We start from the raw sequence: 26,293 nt of genomic DNA on the forward strand, positions 1-26,293 counted from the left end.
TGTAAATCCACTAAGAGAAAATTCTTATAATAAGTGTAGCCAGAACTCATACAAAACAAGCTCCCAAAATGTGTGCCACTGGGTAAAGTTAATAATTCTTTCAAGAATAGGCGAAGCCTTTGTGAAAGACGTTATCTTGGCAGAAATCACCAAAATTACCTTGATTTCCTGCCTTTGCTCATGAATGCCTAAGAACATGTCAGGGCTGGTGAAGTTGATGGAGGCCAGGTTCCCTCCAGCCCCGGGGCAGCTGCCAGGGTGCCCGCTGGTCCCGCAGCCAGGAGGGGTGCAGAGGACACAGGGCCGAGAGCAGCCCAGTCTCCTGGCCCACCAGCTCCTGGCCGGCTGCCTGGGCTGTATCCGTTCTGACCGCATCCAATCTCGTTAGCCTGGGCTTCTCTTTCCTTCAGGGACTCCTGGGTTTTCCTGATACTCCAGGAGGGCCGGGTGGCAAGGAGCTGTCAGGTGCTAGCACAGTCCCATAGGGAAGTTCCACGTCTTGGCTCCCCCTCTCAGACCCTGGCTGAGCAGGACAGCGGCTGCCAGCCCCGGCTCCTGCAGGTGAGGAGTCCTTTGTTCCATTTGAGTTTTGGCCCCATGGGTTTCTTTTCCCCATCACCATGGAGCTCCCCTTGGGTTATCTGGACAGTTTCCTTATTAATCCTGAACTGAGGGCAAAATGCTGTATCAGACCAGTGATTTTCAACCCGTGTGTCCCAAGAATTTTCCAAACATGCCATACCCGACTGTTTAGGCAGGGGCACTGGCTTCTTTTCCCTTAGAGATTGACAAATAAAAGAAATGACAACGGCCAACACAATAGCCGTCCAGTGTGAATGAATCAAAATTATACCTATTTTTTTGTCAGATCGGCAAAAAATATAGTACTTTTTTTGGCGTACCACAGAATTTTAACAATTAGTTTATGTGTGCCATGAGATGAAAAAGGTTGAAAATCACTGTATTAGATAATCTCTCCTAAATAGATACCTACACTGAAAATAGGTAAGGGTCGGAAATGAAGGGGATGAAGGCCTGGGGTCTGACTTTTAGGCATATTCACCTCATGGTCGAGGTGTCCTAGGACTATCTGCTAAACTGAACAGGCATGTGGCCAGGTACCACAAGGGCATCTAATATTCCAACCTCCGTCAAGAGGAGTCAGTGGATTGATATGTGAGGAAGCAAACATAGAAAATCTATGTAGTGGACATATCTGTTCGCTGTACCACTTCTCAACTCCTCACTATGTTGGAAAGTATGTTGGAAAGTTTTAAAATGCTAAAAGTTGGGGATCAAAGTGGAAAAAGAGATATGTACACAATTTACAGGAAAAATATGTTACTCATGAAATTAATAAACTATTGAATGTCAACTGTAATTGAAAAAAATTTAAAGATGATATATTATTCATTGGATCTGTTTTTTCACATCTATTTACTGGGTGCCAAATATATATTATGCTAAATCCTGAGGACTCCCTGGGAACCAAGCAGGCATCATCTTCGCTGTATGTAGCCTACAGCCTAGACAGGAAGAGAGGGTGGAACAAGTATTTCCAGTAGTGTGACCTCATTTTACCTGAATGGCCTCTGTCAAGAGCCAACCTCCAGCCCTGACCGGTTTGGCTCAGTGGATAGAGCGTCGGCCTGCAGACTGAAGGGTCCCAGGTTCGATTCCAGTCAAGGGCATGTACCTCGGTTGCGGGCCCATCCCCAGTGAGGGTTGTGCAGGAGGCAGCTGATCAATGTTTCTCTCTCATCGATATTTCTAACTGTTCCTCTCTGTAAAAAGAAAAAAATCAATAAAATATATATATATATAAAATAATAAGACCCAACTCCAAGTAAGGTCACATGCCGAAGTGCTGGGGGTGAGGACTCTGACTTCCTTTATGGGGGGACACGTTCACCCTGACATGAGGTGATCAGCTTTGTGCTTTAGAGAGACCCTCTGACTGCCGTGTGCAGAGTAACCTCTCACTAAACATCTTTTAGGAAACGTTGGCAGTCATGGTAACAAGAGACAAGAGGAACTGGACAGTGATCGTGGCAATAATATGGGAGGGGAAGAAGTGGGCATTGAGAGGACATTTTAGGAGCGCGTCCCGGTGCTGACTTGGTTATTGAGCTGGGAGAGAGAAGGGTTCTACCTGTGGATGGCGGAGGGGGTCCCTTGTCCATCCAAACCCCATCCCATGAGGTGTGCCCATGCGGCCTGCGTGAAACCCATGGTCAGCACAGGAAGAGGGACCATTTCCTGGCTCTCTGTGCCCTGGGACCTCACCTCCTCTGTGAGCTGCAGCTCCTCCACCTGCCACACCCCTTCAGTAAGAGCTCAAAGTCCCCACTCACTGATAAGCTGAGCACTCCGTACGCTCTGAGCGTCTGGAGAAGACACCCCTGTGCTTATTTCTGGAGCCATCAGACGTCCACTTCATCTCTTCTTCCCTGGAAGTTACCTATATAAATGCCTCTGATTGTTGTTTGAGGTGCTCCATGAAGAATGCTTGCTGCCTTTCTCCGAAGATCTGCATGAACCTAGTAGTAGTTAGGTGAAAACTGTCTGCCTTCTGGAATTAAGCACACTAGCTTGTGAATTAAAGTCATTCTCTGAAAATGTGCACATAATCTTAGGGATTTAGTCAGACACTCTGGAGGGAATGCTAGACGTCCCGCAATGCATACCCTTCCCTTCCTCTGCGGTAGTGGTAGCCCCAATGTGCCCAGAACGACTCCCACGTTTTCCCGTCACCCTTGCAGCTCGTGTGGCCATGTGACCAAGTGCTGGCCCATGGGATGTTCATGGACTGGGATGTATCTTTAAAGAGCGGGGCAAGTCCTTCCTCTCCCCTTCCCCGCCTGCTGGTTGGAGTGTGGGTGTGTTGGCTGCCGTTTGAGGAGTCCTCCTGCATCCTGAGGTGGAAACTCCTTGCTAAGGATGGAAGAGACGAGGGAGAGGGAACCTGAGCCCTGACCACGGACCCTCCGTTCTGGCCCTGGCCACCGACATTGATTTGAGAGAGAAATACGTTTCCTTCTTGCTGTGGTAGACAGAGTAAGCCCCACCCCCATAGGAAGATTCCACATCCAACTCCTGGGAACTGTGACCACGTTACCGGACACGGGGACTTTGCAGGTGTGATTAATTTCGGGACCTTGAGATGGGAAGATGGTCCCCGATTACCCTGGTGGGAAAGTGTGATGAAGGGGTAATAAGAGGGAGGGAGGAACGTCTGAGACAGAAAAGGGGGCTGCGAGGATGGGGCCGCAGAGGTTGGAGGGATGCGCCTTGCAATGGAAAGGAGCCACCTGGACCGGGCAGCGAATCCGCTGCTCCCTGGAGCCTCCGGAGGGGCTCAGCGTGGCCGAGCCTTGATGTTTAGTTCCAGAAGTCTCCTTTCGGGTTTCTCACCTCTACAACGTTAAAGAAGATAAATCTGTGTTGTTTTAAGCCGCTGAATGTGTGGTGATTTGTGACAGCAGCAATAGGAAATGAACATACCTGCTGAAGTGACTGCACCTCTCGTTTCTCACTCTTGCAGCTGACTCCAGTCCGAACTGCACAGGACTCAGCATCCAGAGTGAGGAAACGTCTGACCCTCAGCCTGACCTGCCTTAGCAACTGGACGGCCAGGACTCGGGCCGCAGCAGGAGGAATGCGGCCGGCCGGCCGGGGCCAGGAGGCATTTGGTGGCAGGTTCTCCGTGTTACTTTAGACGGCACACTCCCTGCTGACCAAGGCTGAGCGTTAGGAAAAAATGGTTGGAAAACTTCAGAATTTGGGGCACGTTCAGCTGTTTCCTGCCATTTCCTACAGAGCCGGGGACAGACGTGAAGTGGGGGGAGGCCAGCCAGTCTGTAACAGAGTGGGCAGCATTGCTCCGTGCCGGGAAGCTCTGTGCCGGGCGCCTGCAGCGTGGTGGTGGGTGGTCTTGCTGGATTAAACGACCCACTGTGTTCCTACCCCAAGCAAAGGCAGCCTGGGCAGCCGGTATCACTGACTCTCAACGTTTTACGAAGGGCTTTGTATTTCAATTTCTCTGCCAGACAGTCCGGAGGCAAATGCCCATGTCAGGGTGTTACCTTCCTATAGAGCCCTTCATTTCCTAAGTCCGGAAGGTAGAGACCAGTAACTTGAAGAGAAGGGGCTGAGGGAGCACAGCGACCAGCAGCTGAAAGACAGACCACTTCAGGCAAAAAAAAAGAGTCTAGGCGGGGATCTGGGCTCTGGTCCTTGAAAATGGAGTAGGGCTGCCAAATACAACACGGGCTGCCCAGTTAAATTTGGGTTTCAGCAAAACAACAAATCGTTTTTTAGGATAAGTATGTCTCAAATATTTTAATTCTCAAGTGTTATTCATCGTTTATCTGAAATTCAGGTTTGACTGGGAATTCGGTGTTTCCTGTTTTTCAATTTGCTAAATCTGGCGAGGGCAGTCATCATGTTGTTAGAGACCATGAACTGGCCTGCTAACCAGGCGACCGAACAACCCAGCAAGCACCTCTGCGGCTCCCATGCTGTTCAGGTCCCAAGATGGGTAAACCCTCCAGTACTCACTTCTCTTTATTTTTATCTTAATTTTTTTTTTTATTGATTTCAAAGAGGAAGGGAGAGGGAGAGAGAGAGATAGAACATCAATGATGAGAGAGAATCATTGATCAGCTGCCTCCTGTACACCCCACACTGAAGATCAAGCCAGCAACCCAGGCATGTGTCCTGACCAGGAATCGAACCGTGACCTCCTGGTTCACAGGTCGATGCTCAACCACTGAGCCACACTGGCCGGGCCAGTGCTCGCTTCTGATGTGTCTTTTAAAGATGGGGGACAAGGCCGTCCTCCCTCAGGGCAGCTGGGCAGGTAATGAGCAAGAGATTGTCCCAGAGCCGCAGGTATTCAGATGGGCTGACCACAAAATGCGCTGTTGCCAGAGAAGGGGACCCTCACCCTTCCATAGGGTTTGCTCAGTGCTACAGGCCAACATCTGCGGGGTCTCTGCCATGAACCTTCTTTTCAAATGGGAGTTTTTGTTTTCACTGCTCTTTTCCTGCTGCACCACGGTGTGCTGCTCATTTTGAGGTAGATACCTTTTCTTTTAGTTGATGGGTTTCCAGACCGCGAGGAGCCTCTCTGAACCAATGAAGTGCTCTGTACACCGCCCGGGATGCCGGTGTTTGCGCTGCAGGCTGTGGTTACATGGGACCTTGAGGGTGTTGCTCCTGGGAGAGGTGGAAGAAAGGCATGGGGATATCTGGGCGGCTGAAGGGCAGGTTGTGCTGGGCTAGTTTGCTGTTCTCTACCAGCTCCCCCTTCTACAGCAGAATATCTGATTGCAGCATGCTGGGATGTCACACGAGTTATGTTTGTTCAGATATCGGTACCTTTGCTTCCGGGGCAGGCAGGGGAGTCCTGGGGCACGTGGAGCCTCAGGCCACACGCAGCCTTGTCCTCTTGCTCCTCTGTGTCATTGTGAGGACATGGTTGGGATGTGATGCTTAGTGAGCACAGTCTACATAAAACCACTCTCACTTCTGAGACCAATTACAGGTTCAGGGGAATCCCCAAACCATTCTAGTTTCAATCATTTGCTGGAAAGGCTCACAGAAATCACGGAAGACTATTGTACCCGGGATTATCGTTTATCAGCAAAAGAATACAGCTTATAATCAGCCCAGGGAAGACGCTCAGAGGGCAGAGTCCAGGAAAACCCCCGACGCGGAGCTTCCATTGTCCTCCTGTGGAGTTGGACAGCGTTGCTCTCCTGCCAACCGGGGAAGCTCACCCCAGCTTGGAGTCCAGAGTTTTATTGGGGCCCCATCATGTCGTAATGCTCACTTCCCACATGGCTGACCTCAGTCTAGAGCCCTCTTGAAGCTGGACTAATCCCACATGACCCAAAGCCCCCACATAGGTCACCCTAAGCCACATAGACTTCCTGCCATGGCCAGCCTCCAATGTAAACAAAGACGCCTCTCGAGCATGGCAACCTATCTGAAGCTGAAGGCAAAGTCCAGGCTTCTCCTTGGGCAAGGTTAAATTCCTTACTCCACACATGCATGCATCCACAATAATAGAATCCCAATTTTTTTTTTAATATTTTATTGACTTTTACAGAGAGGAAGGGAAAGTGATAGAGAGTTAGAAACATCGATGAGAGAGAAACATTGATCAGCTGCCTCCTGCACACCCCCCACTGGGGATGTGCTCGCAACCAAGGTACATGCCCTTGACCGGAATCGAACCCAGGACCCTTTAGTCCGCAGGCCAATGCTCTATCCACTGAGCCAAACTGGTCAGGGCAGAATCCCAATTTTTAACTGAGCACAGAGCACTCAGGATTCAGAACCCCAGCCTCCCATGCGTGTGGTTGTGACTATGTGACTAGATTCTAGGCCACGAGGTGTAGTGGAGGTGGTGTTTGCCACCTTTCAGAGTGTCCTTAAGTGGAGGGGCTTGTTCCCCCTTCTTTTTTCTTGCTGCCTCAATGGGGCTTGAGGAGCTGTCTTGGCCCCTGCAGTGAAGTTGCATGTTCAGGATGGTGAGCAACAAGGTAGCAGGAGCCTGGGTTTCTCTTGATTGAGGCACCTATCATACGGATGTTTGGAGAAAACGTTTAAATCATGTTTAAGCCTCTCTTCCTTTGGATTTTCTGTCCTTTGCAACAGGATCTAATTTCAACATTTGCTCCAAACTTACTTTTCTATAGCTTACTTCCAGATTTGCAAAACTCTTTGCTCACTGATGACAAGATTCCATCATTAATCCAACTCACCTTCACATTATCAGACCTTTCCTGGTCATTGCCTCTCTATGGGAACTCTTGCTTCACTAGAACACTGGCCTTTGTCCCAAGCCTTTATCATAGCCAAGTTTTTTATTTTCTATTTTGGGCTGAGGCATGACGGCAGGAAGGGCTGTTTTCTGATTATATAATTATCATCTTTCCATGGCTAATTGATTGGAGATTTGACTGAACTCTATACCTAAGTTTTATATCTATACCTTCAGGTCAATTTTCTTGATTCCCCTTTTTAAAATTGACAAACAGATATTTGTTTAATCAAAATAAAGATTTATAGATCTTTCTAAGACCTGATATTTGAATTTTATCCACATTTTATCAAAATGTACCCAGGTTCTTTATGCCTACCTCATTGCTTCACAACAGATCAACAGAAAGCAGGATAAACACTAAATCTTTTATGTTTATGTTTTTTGACGTTTTGTCATCTTTTGTTTTTTATAAAAACTTTACTACAGCTTTTGTAAATATCTAAGAAGTTAATCATTAAAACACAAAAGATGAGCAAATACTACTTTGTACATTATGAAGATAGGGGTCTGATCCTTCCTTCACTTCGCAGCAGCAGGCGTCGTGCGACCTGTCACCAACCTCCTGGCTTGTCAGTGTTGGAATTGGAGGTTGGAAGAGTATGAAAGAAATGACCCTAAAACCCAACAGTCTCATTTCTCATTTGCCTACCTTAATGACTTGCTTTCTCCTTTTCATGGCAGAATATATGTATTAAATAGATGTAAATGTGTTTAAAATATGAAAGTTAATTTTCTCATTACTACACAGTCAAAATCAACGTTTAAAACGTCAACCTGTATCCGTGACGTGTTTCTTACTTTGTTCTATTACAAAGCCATGGAAAGAAAAGTGGTCCAACACCTGAAAAATGGAAGTCATGAAGTCTTAGGCGGGTGACCTAATAACGCCCATGAGACGAGGGTCGGCCAGGGGTTTGCGTCCTCAGTGAAAAAGCCGCATGGAGTTTTCCTGCCGAACAGACCTAAGAACCTACTGACACAAGGGTCCTCCTTTCCAAATGGAATAACTGAGTCCTGGGGATTCAAGGTCATGCTAAAGGTCACCCTGCTACTTAGCAGCAAAGCCAGAATCAGCACCCAGGTTGCTCTGGCTCCTGGGGCAGGCGCTTTCAGAACATCCGGTGTCCCCTCTCAGACAGGCCCAAGGTTAAAGTGCGAGGCCCCTGAGCTGCAGGCGGGTTTCGATCGCTCAGAAAGCCGTTGGATCCAGGTAACTCGTGCTCTTCTGGTTGGAAAGAAACTTGCGTTCTGGCGACGCAGGGGATTTCTATCTCCGAAAGGATGCCAACACGGTTTCTTCTGCCAAACCAAACCGCAGAAAGGACATGGAGGTCTCCGGAGTTCATCAGCAGACGCAAGCCGCCTCAGAACAACACTGCGTTCCGGTCTCCCTCTCAGGTCGTACATTCCTTGAGGATGACGGTTCGTCGACTTCGTGCCTCGCCCCTAGCACACAGTTGGTGCAGACATTGCTTCTGAATGAATGAGGCGTATAAATCATCGCTTTATACCCTGGCATTGGGCCCTTTTCAAAGAAGCAATAAACGTGTCGAATTTCCTGCGCTGTCAGAAACATTGTTTAATCATCCTGTTAAAAATAAAGAACTCCAAGGCTGGCTGAGCAAATTCTCCAGCCACTAGATGCTCTTTCCTCTTTGGGCCGCTCAGCTGTGCAGCCGGAAATGGGTGGTGGGAGAGGAGCTGGGGCATCTGCGAAGACCCGGGAATGCTGGCTATGTCGGAAAGTGTTTGGAGAATGCCTCGGAAGCGGAGGAAGTATTTGTAGAGCAATCCACGCACAAAGATACTCGAACCAGAGAAAATGCACTCAAAATAGATGCATGGGGCACATTCACAGACTGTCACATTTTCACCACGTTTATGTGCTACAGCCTGCCGTGCACCTGAGCAACACGTGTGTGCCACAGACGATAGGTCACATATTTTTACATTGATCTTCTTATGGTAAAATACATATAAAATTGTGGTTACCTAATAAATGGCACTAGCATCTTTCAGGAAAAAACCTTGCATGGATAATTATATTTTTTTTAAAGACATGCAATGTGGGTTTTTTTTCACTGAAAAATAGGTGCCGTTAGTTGAAATCAAAGGGCGCGAGCTGAGTGTTGAACCAGCACTGAGAAAGTTACCCTCTCATCTCGCCCCCAGCCTACACAATGGTTTCTTCTCAACTGCCAGCAGAGACCGCAAGAAATGGTCTAGCGTTGGAGTTTCTAGTTGTAGGAAAGTTCCAAACATCCAGTGGGAAAACATGTTTCAGAGAGTTAAGAGAGCAAACCAAGCCCCGGCTGGGTGGCTCCATTGTTTGGAGCATCGTCCCATACACCAAAAGGTTGTGGGTTCGATTCTCAGTCAAGGCACATACCTAGGTTGCAGGTTTGATCTCTAGTCAGAGTGGGAGGCAAGTGATCAATGTTTCTCTCTCATATTGATGTTTCTCTCTCTCTCTCTCTCTCTCTCTCTCTCATTAACTTTTAAAAAAATGAACACATATTCTTGGGTGAGGATTTAAAAAAAGAGAGAGCAAACCAAGACCGTGAAAGGATCCGCCCAGGGGACTACTACTCAGCAAGAAAAAGGAGCGAACCGCTGGTTACACCACAGCCTGGATGGGCCTCAGGGACATTTCACTGAGTGAAAGCAGCCGGACAGAGACTGCATAGGGAATGATTCCATTTATAGGAAGTTTCCAGAAAAGGCAGACCTGCCTGGGGCTGCAGGTGGGAGCAGGGAGTGACTGCACGTGGCTAAAGGGAGCTTTTGGGGTGGATGGAAGTGCTGGGAACAGAATTCATTCATAATGTTTACGTAAATATATATGTTCACTAAAACTCATTGCACCATTGCAGTGGGTGAGTTTATAGTATGTACGCTATACCTCAATAAAGCTGTTTTATTTTTTTTTTTTAGGCTCAAGTATCCTTATCTTTTAAAATATTTAAAATTTTATTTTTCAATTACAGCTCACATTCAATATTATTTTGTATTAGTTTCAGGTGCACAACATAGTGGTTCGATAATCATATGCTTTACAAAGTGTCCCCACCGCCCTCCCCCCATATTTCAGTACCCACCTGGCACCATACGTGGTTATTACAGCGTTACTATGTTCCCTATGCTGTATTTTACATCCGTGTGACTATTCTGTAACTACCAATTTGTGTTTCCTAAGCCTTTTTCACCCAGACCCCAACCCTCCTCCCCTCTGGCAACAACCAGTCTCTTCTCTGTATCTACGAGTCTGTTTCTTTTTTGTTTCTTTCTTTAGATTCCACATATAAGTGAAATCACATGGTGTTTGTCTTTCTCTGACTGACTCTTTCACTTAGCATAATACTCTCCAGGTCCATCCATGCTGTCACAAATGCCGAGATTTCGTTCTTTTCACGGCCGAGTAATATTCCACTATGTTTATGGCCCACAGCTGTTTTACCCACTCATCCACGGACGGGCACTTGGCTGCTGCCATGCCCTGGCTGTTGTAAGTACCGCTGCAGTGCACATGAGGGTGCATATATCCTTTCAAATGAGTGTTTTGGGTTTCTTTGGATAGAATAAAACTTTTTTGTTTAAAGAAACTTAAAAAAGGAAGAGAACCAAGATGGCGGCATAGGTTAACGCCGGAGTTTGCTGCTTTGAACAACTACTTCAAAAGTGAAACCAAAAAACGGAAGGGACATCACCCAGAACCACAGGAACGCTGGCTGAGTGGAAGTCCTACAACTAGGAGGAAAGAGAAACGCATACGGACACTCAGAGGAGGCACAGTGCTGAAGTCAAATTCTGAGGTGTGGAGTGCGCGGAACGGGCTGGCGGCGGAGGGCGCGGTTGTTGTTTTCAATCGGGAGGGAGTCGCAGACTCTGAGCACCAGATCCGGGCGAGTCTTTAGGGACCCAGACTCAAACGGGAGAAGTGGGACTGTCTGGCTTCGGTCAGAGCGAGTGCAGCTTTCTCTCAGAGCTTTGCAGCGGGTGCTGGGACCCAGAGAGGCAGAGCCCCTGGGGACAGGACTGAGAGCCGCCATAACTGCTCTCTCCGGCCCACCCTGTTGATCCTGTGCTGCTCTCTCCGGCCCACCCTGTTGATCCTGTGCCACCCGCCCCGCCCAAGCCCTGCACAGAGGCATTTGCCGGATAGCCTCAGGCAAAGGCTAGATTAGCACCTCCCTAGAGGACAGAAGTTCTCTCACTGCTGACACAGCTGATTCTCATAGCCACTTGGCCTGGAGGTCAAACCCTCCCTGGAATTAGCTACAACAATCAAGATTTAACTATAAGACTGCGAACAAAGACCACTAGGGGGTGCACCAAGGAAGCATAACAAAATGCGGAGACAAAGAAACAGGACAAAATTGTCAATGGAAGAAATAGAGTTCAGAACCACACTTTTAAGGTCTCTCAAGAACTGTTTAGAAGCTGCCGATAAACTTAATGAGATCTACATGAAAACTAATAAGACCCTCGATCTTATATTGGGGAACCAACTAGAAATTAAGCACACACGGACTGAAATAACGAATATTATACAGACGCCCGACAGCAGACCAGAGGAGCGCAAGAATCAAGTCAATGATTTGAAATGCGAGGAAGCAAAAAACATCCAACCGGAAAAGCAAAATGAAAAAAGAATCCAAAAATGCGAGGATAGTGTAAGGAGCCTCTGGGACAGCTTCAAGCGTACCAACATCAGAATTATAGGGGTGCCAGAAGATGAGAGAGAGCAAGATATTGAAAACCTATTTGAAGAAATAATGACAGAAAACTTCCCCCACCTGGTGAAAGAAATGGACTTACAGGTCCAAGAAGCGCGGAGAACCCCAAACAAAAGGAATCCAAAGAGGACCACACCAAGACACATCATAATTAAAATGCCAAGAGCAAAAGATAAAGAGAGAATCTTAAAAACAGCAAGAGAAAGAAACTCAGTTACCTACAAGGGAATACCCATACGACTGTCAGCTGATTTCTCAACAGAAACTTTGCAGGCCAGAAGGGAGTGGCAAGAAATATTCAAAGTGATGAATACCAAGAACCTACAACCAAGATTACTTTATCCAGCAAAGCTATCATTCAGAACGGAAGGTCAGATAAAGAGCTTCACAGATAAGGAAAAGCTAAAGGAGTTCATCACCACCAAACCAGGATTATATGAAATGCTGAAAGGTATCCTTTAAGAAGAGGAAGAGGAAGAAAAAGGTAAAGATACAAATTATGAACAACAAATATGCATCTATCAACAAGTGAATCTAAGAATCAAGTGAATAAATAATCTGATGATCAGAATGAACTGTTGATTATAATAGAATCAGGGACATAGAAAGGGAATGGACTGACTATTCCTGGGGGGGAAAGGGGTGTGGGAGATGTGGGAAGAGACTGGACAAAAATCGTGTACCTATGGATGAGGACAGTGGGTGGGGAGTGAGGGCGGAGGGTGGGGCGGGAACTGGGAGGAGGGGAGTTATGGGGGGGAAAAAAAAGGAACAAATGTAATAATCTGAACAATAACGATTTAATTAAAAAAAAAAAAAAAGAAACTTAAAAAAGCAGTTTTTCCAGGACCAGCCCACGGTCGCCTTGCTCAGTAGGCGCCTCCCCAGTCTGATTCAGGGCAGCCGTGACACCTTCCTTGTGCGCAGCCTCACCCCAGCTCGGAGCTGTGATGTGCAAATCGAAACACTGTTAGAGCAAAGCAGCTTGTGAGGTTTCAAAAACTAGGATTTACCATTTGTAGACATAACTTATTATATTAGTCCACTCACGGTACCAATGCCGTGTTCAAGAATATCAGCCCGTTAGATTGAGGGAAACAGGCCGCTTCCCTAATTTGGAAAGAGAGACGGCGGCGTGACTGGAGCCCAGGAGAGCATTGCGAGCTTTTCTCGCACCAGGCAGCTGTCTGGGGCAGCTCCCGGGGCAGGAGGAGGGGTATTAGGGTGCGGACTGAAATGCCTTCACTAACAACTGTGGCATGCTGGCTCACACACCGCCACCACAGCGGTGCGGGCACACTGCCTTCGGAAAATGCATCTTGGTCAAAGGCGAGAGTGACCGGAACACTCGGGTCAGCTGGACTAGCGTTTCTGTCGACAGCAAGTGGTTCTCGAACCTGGGTGCCATTGAAATCTCCTGTTTGCTAAAGAGGCAGATTCCCAGGCCAGGTCTCAAGGCTACAGAATCAAATGCCTGGGAGCAAGGGCCAGAGCCTGGATCTTTAAGGAGCCACCAAGGTGACTGTTACCCTAACGGTCCTCAGAACTCGGTTTAGGGAGCTCTGGATAAAGAGGAAAGAAGAAACGAGGCAGGGGGAATTGTTGAGAAAAAGAGAGAGAAATAAGGGAGGGAAGGGAGAGAGAGGAAAAGGAGGGCCTGAGAACATACCTAGTCAGCAGGCCTTGTGTAGGTGCCTCAGCTGAATTCAGTTTAGGTTCCTTCTGAACTTGGTCTCATCCGCATCTCACACCCGGCCTGTATCCTGACCTGCCTCTTGGCCTGGCTTTCATGTAGAGGAGGCTGCCTGTGGTAGAGGCACCCAGGTCGTTTCTCCAAGGGTCCTCTCTCGCCCGCACCCCACCCACCAGGGGACAGGGGACAGACAGGACTGAACCGGAGGAAAAGGAGGCCTTTGCTCACGGGACGCAGGTGGCTTCTCAGGTTGGGAACCTGCAGGGGAGTCTTAGTGCTAAGTCCTGCGTGGGGAAGGAGGTGGGGCGGGAGGCAGAGCCGGTGGAGTTGCCAGCCCAGCTCCACTGCGTGGGAATTCAGCCGTCCCCCTGCCTTAGACATCCTCCTTCCCATCCTCCTTGGCGGGAACCCACCCATGAGCAGTGCCCTTGGCTTTGTCCGGGAGGTCCTGCCCAATCACCCCACCCCATGGGCAAGCCACTGGCAGCCGCGTCTGTAACGTGGTACCCACCCCCAGTCCCCCAGTCACTGATTGCCCCGAGAGTGGACGCTTGGCCCAGTCTACAAACGGGCAATTACAACTAAGATGCCCCATCTGGTGCTAGTTTCTCATACGGAGAAGTAGAGAAAATACATTGCTTTTCTCTACTCATGAGGACTGGGCACCCTGGAAACCTGGGTGAGAGTGGAGAGTTGGGGGGGCGGGCAGGGTGCCCCTGGGGTGACTGTGCTCCCTCCCCAGGTCAGTCCCCTCTGGGGCCCTGCCTTCCTGGGCAACAGTCCCATGGGACACTCCAGTGCTGGCGGGAAACGGTCCTGGGTGGCTGTTAGCCCAGCCCTGACCCACAGTCGGCCCCTTTGCCCATCTCTGTCTTGTTTTAATCCCATCCCTTCCTCCTGCGGACAGGAAGCAGCCCCATTGCCTCCTTATGGTGTGAAATGAGCTTTCCTCAAAACCTGATCTGGTTTGAATTACTATAAAATAATATGTGACTATATCAGAAATTATGAAATTAATCCTCGTTTTTAGGTGCAAAAGTGGAACTGTGGGTGTGTTATATTTAAAAGAGCCCTGTGTTTTAGAATTATATGTTGAAATATTTACATGTGAAATGATATGATGTCAGGATTTGCTTCTAAACAATACTGGAGGTTGCCTGGCCAGGGTGGCTCAGTGATTGAGCATCGACCTTTGAACCAGGAGGTCATGGTTCAATTCCCGGTCAGGGCACAGGCCCGGGTTGCAGGCTCAATCCCCAATATGAGCTGTGCAGGAGGCAGCCAATCAGTAATTCTTTGTCATTATTAATGTTTCCCTCTCTCCCTCTCTCTTCTTCTCTGAAATCAAGAAAAAATTTTAAAAATTAAAAAAAATAATACTGGAGGGCAGGAAGTGGGTGAGGGCAGGGGTGAAGCAAGGTTGACTTTGAGTTGATAAGTGTGAGTCTGGATGACTGGGTTTCATTGTACTAGAGTAGACTATCTACTTGGTATTTGTATAAAATTTTCCATCACAAAAAATTGTAAAAATACCAGTGGGAATTTTTGCAGGGGAATCCCTCTGAAATAACATGAAACGACCAAAATGTAGAAGGCATTTAGGAGAGATTGTAAAGGCAGCTACCCCTAATGGGAGTGGGTCTTGTGCAGCCTACGGCTAGTGTGTGGACAAGAACATGCCAGGTGTATGTGTTCCCCTTCCCCTGAATGAAAATAGCAGCTTGGGGTTGTTCAATTCACCTCTGATGACACAATCCTAGATACAATATTCTAAGATCTATAGCTTTTTATAAATAATAAAAAACAACAACTCATGCCCTAGCTGGTTTGGCTCAGTGGATAGAGCATCAGACTAAAGGCTCTCTGTTCCAGCCAAGGGCACATGCTTGGTTGTGGGTTCCATCACCAGTGGAGGGTGTGCAGGATATATATATATATATATATATAAACTCACAAAAACATTTAACTAGGTCCTTAGTAGTTTTTATTTTATTACGTACTAGAGGCCCGTTGCAGGAAGATTCCTGCAAGAATAGAGCTTCCTGCAGCCAGAGCGAAGCAGAGAAGGGAGCGAAACCCACCGAAGTGGGCTTCCCTCCCGCCTCTGCCGCCCCGCTTGCTTCTCTGCAGCTTCGCTCCCTTCTGCAGCACTTCGCTTCCTTCTATGTTGTCTTCAGTCTTCGTTCAGCGCCTGCGTATGCAAATTAACAGCCATCTTTGTTGGGTTAATTTGCATACTCATCTGATTGGCTGGTGGGTGTAGTGGAGTGACACCAATTTGCATGTTTCTCTTTTATTAGTGTAGCCTAGATGCCTGGTGCATGGATTTGTGCACTGGTAGAGTCCCTTGGCATAGCCTGTGGGGATCGGGCCAGAAACTGGCAGTCCAACACCACCTGCCACTCCTGCCTGCCTCTCCTGCTCTTCCCGGCCCCACGGCACCTGCCACCACCACTGCTTGGTAGGCTCACTGCTGCTCCACGGCGGCCTCTGGCTGTGGTGGCCAGCCATGAGCCCTGCGTCTGACACCTGTTGGTCAGCTGAGTGGCACTCCCACTGTGGGAGCACACTGACCACAGGGGGCAGCTCTTGTGTTGAGCGTTTGCCCCTGGTGATCAGCGTGTGTCATAGCGACCGGTTGATCGGTTGTTCGGTCGCTTAGGCTTTTCTATATAGAGATTAATTGGTAGAGTTAAGACTAAGAAACATTTGCCCTGGCCAGATGGCTCAGTTGGTTGGAGTGTCATCCTGTACACCAAGTCAGGGCACATATCTAGGTTGTGGGTTTGATCCAGGGAGGCTACCAATCCATGTTTCTCTTTCACATCAATGTCTGTCTGTCTCTCTCTCGCTCCCTCCCTCCCTTCCTCTCTCTCTCTCTACCTCCCTCCCTTCCTCTCTCTCTCTCATCAATAAAAGTGTATCCCCATTTGAGGATTTAAAAAAAGAGAGAGAAACATTGCCTCAAAGCAGAACATTTTCCTAATAGGTTGAAAGTGTGCGTGTCAGAAAAGGAAGCATCTTGGGAGCCCTCCAGCAGCTCTAAAAAGCTCCGTGTCTCTGTGCAGACCGTCTTATTTAGAGGAGTGAGTAGGAGGTGGATGCGTGTGGAGGATTCAGGAGCATCTGATTTCACTCTTTACATATTCATTGTGGGTAAGGGTGGTCTCCTCTGGAAGTGTGGATTCGGGGAGAAATATTAAAAGTTTTCATTTTAGGTTGTGATTGTCCTTTTCACCACTGTGCCTACTCATTTCCAGGTGGCTAAAGTCTGTTCTCTGCAGGAGGACCCAAGGGGGCCATGTGCTGCTGGCATGACCCATCACTCTCCTGATTTGGACTAAGGGCTCACACTGTGGACACATTTGGGGGCTTACCTCTGAGACCAGGAGTCTGACTGCCCTCTCAGTGTCTGAATGTCCATTTCTTTTGTGTATATATATATATTGATTGATTTCAGAGAGGAAGGGAGAGGGAGAGAAACATCAATGATGAGAGAAAATCATTGATTGGCTGCCTCCTACATGCTATACACGGGACCGAGCCTGCAACTTGGGCATGTGCCCTTGACTGGAATCAAACCCGGAACCCTTCAGTCCGCAGCCAACGCTCTATCCACTGAGCTAAACCAGCTAAGGCGAATGTCCATTTATATTCATTGGTGCCTTTGCTCCATTGGCCCACTGGCCCCTTCCTTCCATTCACACAACTTCCCAGATTGAGGGTATTGCCTACTTTGCTTGGACTTTGCAACACTCCGCTCCCGACTGGTCCCTCTGCTGTAGTGTTTTGCTCTTAGGACACATGTCTACTCAAAGCAGTGCATCCTACTGTCCAAGTGGTGGCTCCTTTGTTTCCAAGGACTAAAGACCCACTCTCTACCGATGGAAACAGGAATTCATTACAAGAATATTTGTCATCAAAACACATTGAGAACAAAAAAACCCAACAAAGCCCATTCTCCACTCAAGGGCCCAATGACCCCCTTCATTGCATCTCTAGGAGTTCATGAGTTGAGTAAGAGTAAAGGTTTAGGACTATAAGGACAGCATTTAAAAATTCTTGTATGAAAAATTTGATATGAAATATTGACACCACAAAAACAATAAAGCAAATAATAGAGTTGAGTCATTGGACCAATTAATAATTGATATACTTTTCCATGGCGCCATATTCTTTTACAAAAGAAGTGAAATTAATAAGTAAACCCTAGCTCAGACCTCCCATTACTATATCCCCTATCCAACCTAAATTCTATTTTATTTTAATTTATTTTTAATTTATTCTTTCTGATTTTCTGGATAGACAACACTATCACGCACAAGTAAACATTTCTTTTCTCCTTATATGCTCTTCTTGTTGCTTTGATTGGAACTTTCAAAGGAATTTCAACTAATGCTAGTAGTGGCAAGCATCATACATGATTTTACTGGGAAATGTTTTTATTAACTTTTTAAAAAATATATTTTATTGATATTTTACAGAGGAAGGAAGAGGGATAGAGAGTTAGAAACATCGATGAGAGAGAAACATCGACCAGCTGCCTTCTGAACACCCCCTACTGGGGATGTGCCCACAACCAAGGTACATGCCCTTGACCGGAATCGAACCTGGGACCCTTCAGTCCACAGGCTGACGCTCTATCCGCTGAGCCAAACCGGTCAGGGCATCATTAACTTTTAAAAACAACAAACTTTATATTTAGAAGGGAAACAAATAGGAAATCAATAAACATTATAAAGGGTTTGTTTGCAAAATTTTCTCTGAAGTTATATTCCACATCAGAATAGATTCAGTCCAGTCACATGCCTATGTACAGTTGACTCTTTTTTAAAAAATATATATATTTTATTGATTTTTTACAGAGAGGAAGGGAGAGGGATAGAGAGTTAGAAACATTGATGAGAGAGAAACATCGATCAGCTGCCTCCTGAACACCCCCAACTGGGGATGTGCCCGCAACCAAGGTACATGCCCTTGACCGGAATCGAACCTGGGACCTTTCAGTCCGCAGGCCAACGCTCTATCCACTGAGCCAAACCGGTTAGGGCGTACAGTTGACTCTTGAACAATGTGAGTTTGAACAGTGCAGGTCCACTGATGTGGATTTTTTTCAAGAAATACTGGAATTATTATTATTACTTGTATTTTTAATGTTTAGTTAATCCTCACCCGAAGATTTTTGTTGGTGTTATTGTTGTTGTTGTTGTTTTGTTAGCGAGAGTGGAAGGGAGGGAGAGAGTAGGTGGGTGAGAGAGAGAGACGTGATGTGACAGAGACACATTGACTGCCCCTGCATGCACCCAACCAGGCCCAGGGATCGAAACGGCCACCCAGCTGTGTGTCCTTGACTGGGAATTGAACCTGCAACCCTCCGCTGCGCAGACTGAAAATTCTCTCTTTAAAAAAGTTTTTAATTGTGGTAAAATTTACATAACATAGACTTTACCATTTGTAAGTGTACAGTTTAGTTGTGTTAAATGCATTCACATTGTGGTACAACCAACCTCCAGAACTCTATGACTTTGGTTTTATTTATTTATTTATTTATTTATTTATTTTAATATATTTTATTGATTTTTTACAGAGAGGAAGGGAGAAGGATAGAGAGTCAGACACATCGATGAGAGAGAAACATCTATCAGCTGCCTTCTGCACACCCCCAACTGGGGATGTGCCTGCAACCAAGGTATATGCCCTTGACCGGAATCGAACCTGGGACCTTTCAGTCCGCAGGCCGATGCTCTATCCACTGAGCCAAACCGGTTACGGCTTATTTTTAAAAAATAAGATTTTATTTTAGAGTAATTTTGGATGCATAGAAAAATGGCAACATAGCATAGAGAGTTTCTGTATACTCCATACCCAGTTTCCCTTATTATTAACATCTCCCATGAATATGGTAATCTGTCCAAATTAATGATCCAACACTGATACCGTTTTAAAACTGAAGTTCATACTTCATTCACATTTAGAGTTTGTCAAATGTCCTTTACCTGTTCCAGGGTACCTCTTTACACTAGGCTTCTCTTGGCTGTGACAGTGTCTTAGTCTTTCCTTATCTTTGATAACGTTGGCATTTTTGAAAAGATAGCTGTTAACTTTAATTAAATCTTTTAAACTTGCTTTTCTACAAGCATGTAGAATAAATCAGTATACCTTTTTCCTCTGGGAGAAGATACAGGCTTAAGCATCTCAAGTTTCGTAGCAATAATCTGAAATTTTGTTCCAGTTTATCATTAAAATTCTTTTTGTTGACTCTCAGTTCTTGAGTTTAATGAAGAAAGAATTCAGAGCCAAGAACTCTAGCACAGGAGGAAGTTTGTTTAGCATGCAAGGTGACCGTACACTTGAGAAGATGTGAATGGGCTGCTCTTTAGGAAAGAAAGTCAGAGGCAGGAGAAGTGAGCCAGCTGGGCTGCGTGGACCTGGGAAACAAGTTACAGAGACAAAAGAAAGGCTATTGGAAACAGGCTCAGGGGGTTAGCCTGGGATGAGCTGCCACTGCCTGCTGCTCCCCTGGTTGCAAGTCTCATGGGACCCTAAGAGAAGGAAAGCAAAGTAGGCGTGGGTGTGCTCTAGAGAGAGAGCACTGGAACTGGGTCCTTTGTCTTAAGGGTTTTTGTCTGTTTCCTAAAGGCTGAGGTTTTAGGGGAGGTCTCCGGAGGATCTCAATAGAATATTCATCAGCTTTCCATGTGTGTCCTTTAGTATGCTGCTGAATCAAAATGAGCATAGAGGTCATTCCCTGGTCAGTTTCACCTTCAAAGAATGTCACGGAAAAGGGGCCTGGACCAAGGCGGATCTGCCCTAGGTGGTCAGGAATGCGTAAGATAAGATCCTGGGATTTATTTTCTGGCTGTAAATTGCTCGGCCAGTTTGTTCAGTTATCTCAGTTTTCCCATTCCATTTGTCAAGGAATATTCCCAGTTTCTTACTGTCCTGCCTCATTTTTTACAATTTTCTGTTTTAATTTTTTTAAAACCCTTTCTTAAATGTTTTAACCTTGACGTTTACATATAAATTTGACTAGTTTATTTTTTTCTGCCACTTTTGCAGAAAATAATTTGAAATTTTTTTCAGGAAGAATGAATAGGCAATAAATTTGATTCCTTTATTCCCATGCCTTTTTTAAATCTGCAAAATGGAGATGATAGCCATCTCATGGAGTTGTTTACGTTAAATGAGGCAAGAGTTTTAAGCTTTTAAGCAGAGTGCCTGACACCTTATAAGCAATTAATAAATGTTAGCTCTTGCTACTGTTGTAATAAGCAAGGATTATTTTGCATGTATAAAGAAGTATACACAAAGGCATATGCAATGATGAAGAATAGTGGCAAGGATGGTCATAATAAAGAGGTTTTACAGAACCACAGAACAGGTGACATAACCCTATGATCAACTTGATAAATATGGAAAAGGCCTGAGCATGTTTGCCAGCCTTTTTAACCTGGGTTATGTGGTCATCCACAATCCAGAAAGCCACGTGGCTGTTCAAAGCCACAAAGCCCATCTGTCTCCTCAGAGGTCACTGGAGTTTGTCAGCTGTTCTGTACCCTTAGCATGAGTCAGGAGGGTTCTGGGGAAATATCTTCCCCGGTGACAAGGACCGACAATTTAGTTCAAAGATTAATAAACACAAAATAACAGTTGAGAAACATATGTCATGTCAAATGCAGAATGTATCTTCCAGAGCCAGGAATACAGCGGGAGAGTCTTCTTTGTACAGACCAACATTCCCTGGATTGGCTCTCTGTTATTCGTGAGCAAGGAGAGAGGGCGAAGCGTGATGCCTGACACCCGGTTTCAGGACTGGGATTTTGCGGTGTGATTCATGCAGCTATATTTAATATTTGCAGCGTCACAGAGTGAGTCCTGTTGAGTCCAGGGAAGCCTTCACTGGGGGGGGGGGGGGGGGGGCGGGGCGGCAATCCCTTCTTTCCCGGATATGGGTTTACAGACCCTTTCTTAGAGGATGGTGGTGGAATGACGGCCCAGTGATTCCATAAAGACCAATGCTGGCAGGACACATCTAGGTCTTTGGGGTTAACTTAAGAATGTGTTGCCACTATGAAGACAGGCGTTTATTGCTCTTGACCTTGTGAAAGGTCTGTGACCAGTTCTGAGTTGGTCATACCAGGGCCGCTGATCATTTTCTGTGCTCAGAGCCTGGAATCCTGGAACCTGACAGAAGGGGGAGGGGGAGTCAGATTACCAAACGTGTGTGGGTTGGTGATCATCAGGATGGGATATGGCCTTTAAATCTTCTTATAATGTACTTGTAAACGTTGATGGCATCATATTTAAATAACAAATGACGTTGACTTCATCAATTTTGCCTTTAAAAGCTTTCGCAGGAAAGAGATAAAGGATAATGCGGCTAATAAAGGAAATGCTGATAAAGTATTAAAGAGAACAGAACACTTCTGACGGCTCCTCACTCCAACCGGGAGCCTGGGAAATAAGCGAACACGAAATAAAACAGCTGGGTGGGCTCAGAGGAAATCAGAGAGGGCTTTTTTTCTCCCGCTCAGTCCCCCAAATAGAAGCTAAGAGGGAAAATAAAGCTGCTCAAATCAGGATAGGGGAACATTTAAGAATTCTAATATTGTGAATAGACATTCAGCCTGAGTTTTCCTTGCAAAGTGAGAACAGGAAATAAATCTATAAGAAACAACTACGAGACTAATAAAGCAATAAGAATATTTCTAGAGGTTTAAAGTAAATTGTTAAAAAAAAAAAAAAAAGCAAAAGCAACGTAATGAACACATTTTGTCAGATGGCATATATGACAAGTATACATACCAGGCTTTCCCAAGAGCAAACAAGATATAAAGTACTTTGGAACTGTAAACATGAGCCAAATGCGTGGCGATATTGCCTTACTTGGGAAAATAAAATACCAGGACTCTTCTCCCTTTTCCCATTTTTATATTTACCTTCAAATGCAAGACTTTATTTCTACCCGATAAACTTGAGGGCCACCTAATATAAAATGGAACACACAAAATTAGACTTCTCCGTCTCTTACTGTCAGTTGTGAAAAGATTTGTTTTTTTGGTTATCATTTTTAAATTGTTTTGAAAAATTTCAAATGGATAGAAGGTTAGAAAGAAACATATTCCGGCCCAGCTGGTGTGGCTCAGTGGTTGGGCATCAACCTATGAACCAGGAGGTCACGGTCAATTCCCAGTCAGGGCACACGCCCGGGTTCCATCAATGAGTCTCTCTCATCATTGATGTTTCTATCTCTCTCTCTCCTTTTCCCTTCCACTCTGAAATCAATAAAAATATTTTAAAAAAAATACATAGCCCCAAACTGGTGTAGCTCAGTGGATAGAGCATTGGCCTGCGGACTAGAGGGTCCCGGGTTTGATTCCGGCCAAGGGCACAGGCCTGGGTTGTGGGCTCCATCCCCAGTAGGGGGCGTGCAAGAGGCAGCCGATCAATGATCTCTCATCATTGATGTTTCTATCTCTTTCTCCTTCTCCCTTCTTCTCTGAAATCAATAAAAATATAAAAAATAATAAAATCAATTAAAAAAATATATATATAAAATAAAAAGAAAGAAACATATTACAGACCCCATGTGCTTACTCCTCTGGCTGCTTCACCGCTGACTAGCTTTAGGCCAGCCTTATGCCATCTATACTCCCACCCACTCCGGCAACTCACATTATTTTGAAGCAAATGCCAGACATCATTACCATTTCAGTTAGAATTCCTAAAAGATAAAAACTTTTCACAAAGAACATGAACCTTAATAGCATGAGAATAATTCTTTAATCTCACCAGAATCCAGTCAATGTTCCATTTCCTCGATTGTTCTATAATTTTTTTTAAAACAGGTTAGAAACAGGATCCAAAAGGCCCCATTCATTGTGATTGATTGATGTGTCTCTGAAGACTCCCAAAATCCATGGGCATTGCCATGAGGGCCACTCTCTGGCTCTCCCTCTCTGCCTCCCTCACTCTCCCCCCCTCCCCTCCTCCCAACCCCAAGGTCTGACCCAGGAACTGGTTGACTCCTCATTTCACCCTCTTCTCTTCTCTCCAGGCTCCTGTGGCTCTGAGGATTTAGAGATTTCGGGGCCTAGAAGTGAATGAGAAGACTGTTTTGAGGATCCCTCCAACACGGCTGAGGACGGTTACCTTTCCTGGTTCCCCACTGAAGCCTGCATTGGCCACGGGTGTGAGCAATGTGAGAGAGGGTCTGGTGGAAAATACCGTGTAATCTGAAAGGAGCGCTGTTGGTAACGTCATCATCCCAGGATTTGGGGAGGGGGAGACTTTGATACAGGAAGTACAAGCAAAACCGAACCACGAGCAATTGATGTGATTACCTTCAGGGTATCCATCAGTTAAACCAGATAATTATTCGCAGACTCAGAACGCTCTGGCACCAGAAGCCATGGCTGCAAAGCAAAGAAAGAAAAAGTCAGATGTGTCCTTAATACCCGTTTAAAAGAGAATAAGTACAGGAAGATGGGAAACACCATTAAGTAGATATGCAGCCAGCTATTCAATATGACAACAGTACCAAAGACACAAAAATGTCTCGTGTTCCTCAAAGTTTCAGGAATGGGCTCAATGAGATTTTTGAGAGATGACTGCATCTACCACCTTCTCCCCCATTCGCATCATAGAAGAGAAAACGGCAGCCTTGCGGCTCGGAGCTGGGCCCAGAGTTGAAGAATCACTCATCTGCGGAGCTCTGGGCAAGACGCGACCCCCTGGCGGAGTCCAGGGCTGGCCACCCCCTGCCCTCCTTCTCGCAGGTGTGAGGGAGAATTTACAAAGCGTCTGGGCCATTGGAAGGAAATCTCAGCAGCGATCACGGTAACCGGGTACCACCCACAGGTCAACCGGGTACCACCCACAGGTCGAAGCTGGAGCTCGCCCCGTAGGGGAGAGAACACCTCCCTCCCGCCCAGGCTCGCAGCTGGGCCTGTGGGAGAAACCGACAGCAGGCAGAGGGACAGAGACGGTGGACAAATGTATTCCCGTCTCACCCTTGTACGGGGGAGCACCACAAGAAAACAGAATAATAAATTGGTGAGATTCAGGAGCTCCTGTACCCCCCTAACAGGAAGGGAGGGAGGGAGCCAACCTAGGGGAGAGGACATTGTAGGGGAGACGAGCTGGGAGCGATCCCAGTTTGTGACAGTTTGTCTGGGGGGGGGTGCTGACTCCTGTTCTCCGTGGTAAGGGTCTTCCCCGGTGGGTGGCATTCCGGGGGTGGGGGTGGGGGGTTGGTGATAACAAGTCCCGCTAGGAGGGTCAGGCTGCAGGCAGATGAGGGGAGTGGGGTAAGCCTCCCCCTGCATTTGCTGTTTTTCTAGTGCCTTCGCTCAGAATACTCAGGGCCTGGGGCTGCATGTCCCAGCCCTTCGCCAGGCCGCTGTTCAACGTTGGCGCAGCGCCTCCATGTCCTGAGAAGGCTTCGCGGTTTCTTTTGCGTTTCAGTTAGACTGGCGTCTCAGAGGGTTTTCATCATCAACCTGTTCTGCCCCCTCTTCTGACAGATAAGAACCCTGGAGCCCGAGGGGCCGAGGGGCCGAGGGCTTGCTCAGGGTCACGGGGTCGTGGCAGATGGGCCAGCACCCCGACCCCCAGCGCTCTGCGTCCGCGTCATCGCGCGGGAGCATCCCCAGGGTCTGCGCGGGCGCCACTCGCGTTCGTGGTCAGACCCCGACACAGATGTTCGCTAACAGAACGTCTCGGGCAGATGAGGGAACCAGTTCCCACGGGGAGCGAATTGCAGTGAAAAGCTGTGAAGATGTCTGCCCCCGGGAAAGGTGGGCGTCGAGCCCGCTTCCTGGAGGGACGTGTGTCAGGGACATTAGAAAGCACAGTCTGACCCCGTTCATGGGGAAGGCATCAAACTCCGCCTGAGGCGCCTGAGAGAGAAAGTGGCCTCTTTTTAAACAACGTAAACAAGTGCCAGCTCCGTTTGTTTGTTTGTTTGTTTATAAAGTAATCACGTGCATAGGAACCGTTTCGATGGGACCCTGAATGTAACCGCGAGGCAACGTCTAGCACAGGAGCCATTCTCCAAGCCAACTGGAGTCCCATCTTCAAAAGACTCAGCGTCGTGAAAAGCCAAAAAGGCCTGGTGGGGCTGGAACTCCTCTGCAATTTACAAGTTCAAACTGAGCCCTGGCCGGTTTGGCTCAGTGGACAGAGTGTTGGCCTGCTGACCAAATGGTCCCGGGTTCAATTCCTGCCAAGGGCATGCACCTTGGTGTGCAGGAGGCAACCAATTGATGTGTTTCTCTCACATGGATGTTTCTCTCTGTCTTTCCCACTCTCTTCCACTCTCTCTACAAGATCAATGGAGTCCTAGGCGTCCTAGCTGGTTTGGCTCAGTGGATAGAGTGTCCGCCTCCGGACTGAAGGACCCCAGGTTTGATTTTGGTCAAGGGCACAAGCCTGGGTGGCAGGCTCTATCCCCAGTAGGGGGGATGTGTAGGAGGCAGCCGATCAATGATTCTCTCTCATCATTGATGTTTCTATCTCTCTCTCCTCCCTTCTTCTCTAAAGTCAATAAAAAAAAATCAATGGAAAAATATCCTTGGGTGAGGATTAACAAAAAAGTGAAAAGTAAAAAATAAATAAAAGTTCAAACTGAAATCTGATTAAGTCCTGGATGGAAAAAAACCCGATATATATATATATATATATATATATATATATATATATATATATATATATATATATATATATACAACATTTGGGGGAATGATGAGAAAATCTGACTGTGGCTTGTATATCAGCCCACATAGGGGGTCATGGGGATTATTGTTAATTTCCTCAGATGTGATGTTGACACTCAGAGCATGGAGGAGAATGCCCTTGCTCTCAAGAGCCACCAGCGGGAGTATTTATGAACGAAACCTTGTGATGTTTTGAACTCACTTTAAGCGGTTCACGCAAAAAAATGAGGGAGAAATAATGGTAATGTGGAATCCAGGTTAATATCCAGTATATGGACAGTCATTATACTGTTCTTTAACTTTTATATAGATT

At 46.6% G+C, this 26,293-nt stretch overlaps 1 long non-coding RNA gene across 2 annotated transcripts in view; it reads left to right on the forward strand.

Moving 5' to 3' along the window:
* Positions 1–23,617, forward strand: part of LOC132229872 (uncharacterized) — a 32,402-nt gene extending 8,785 nt beyond the window's left edge. Inside the window, exons 2-6 of one of the 2 annotated variants that reach the window (XR_009451743.1) lie at positions 3,545–5,229; positions 7,651–7,708; positions 7,971–8,770; positions 10,284–10,340; positions 23,322–23,617. This is a non-coding gene — a long non-coding RNA (uncharacterized LOC132229872). Of the gene's footprint in view, positions 1–3,544; positions 5,230–7,650; positions 7,709–7,970; positions 8,771–8,927; positions 9,320–10,283; positions 10,341–23,321 lie in introns of those variants that run through there. The other variant, XR_009451742.1, reaches the window with a different exon arrangement.
* The last annotated feature ends 2,676 nt before the right edge of the window (positions 23,618–26,293 follow it).

The sequence above is a fragment of the Myotis daubentonii genome, chromosome 3 (genome assembly GCF_963259705.1).
Source record: "Myotis daubentonii chromosome 3, mMyoDau2.1, whole genome shotgun sequence".
NCBI lineage: Eukaryota > Metazoa > Chordata > Mammalia > Chiroptera > Vespertilionidae > Myotis > Myotis daubentonii.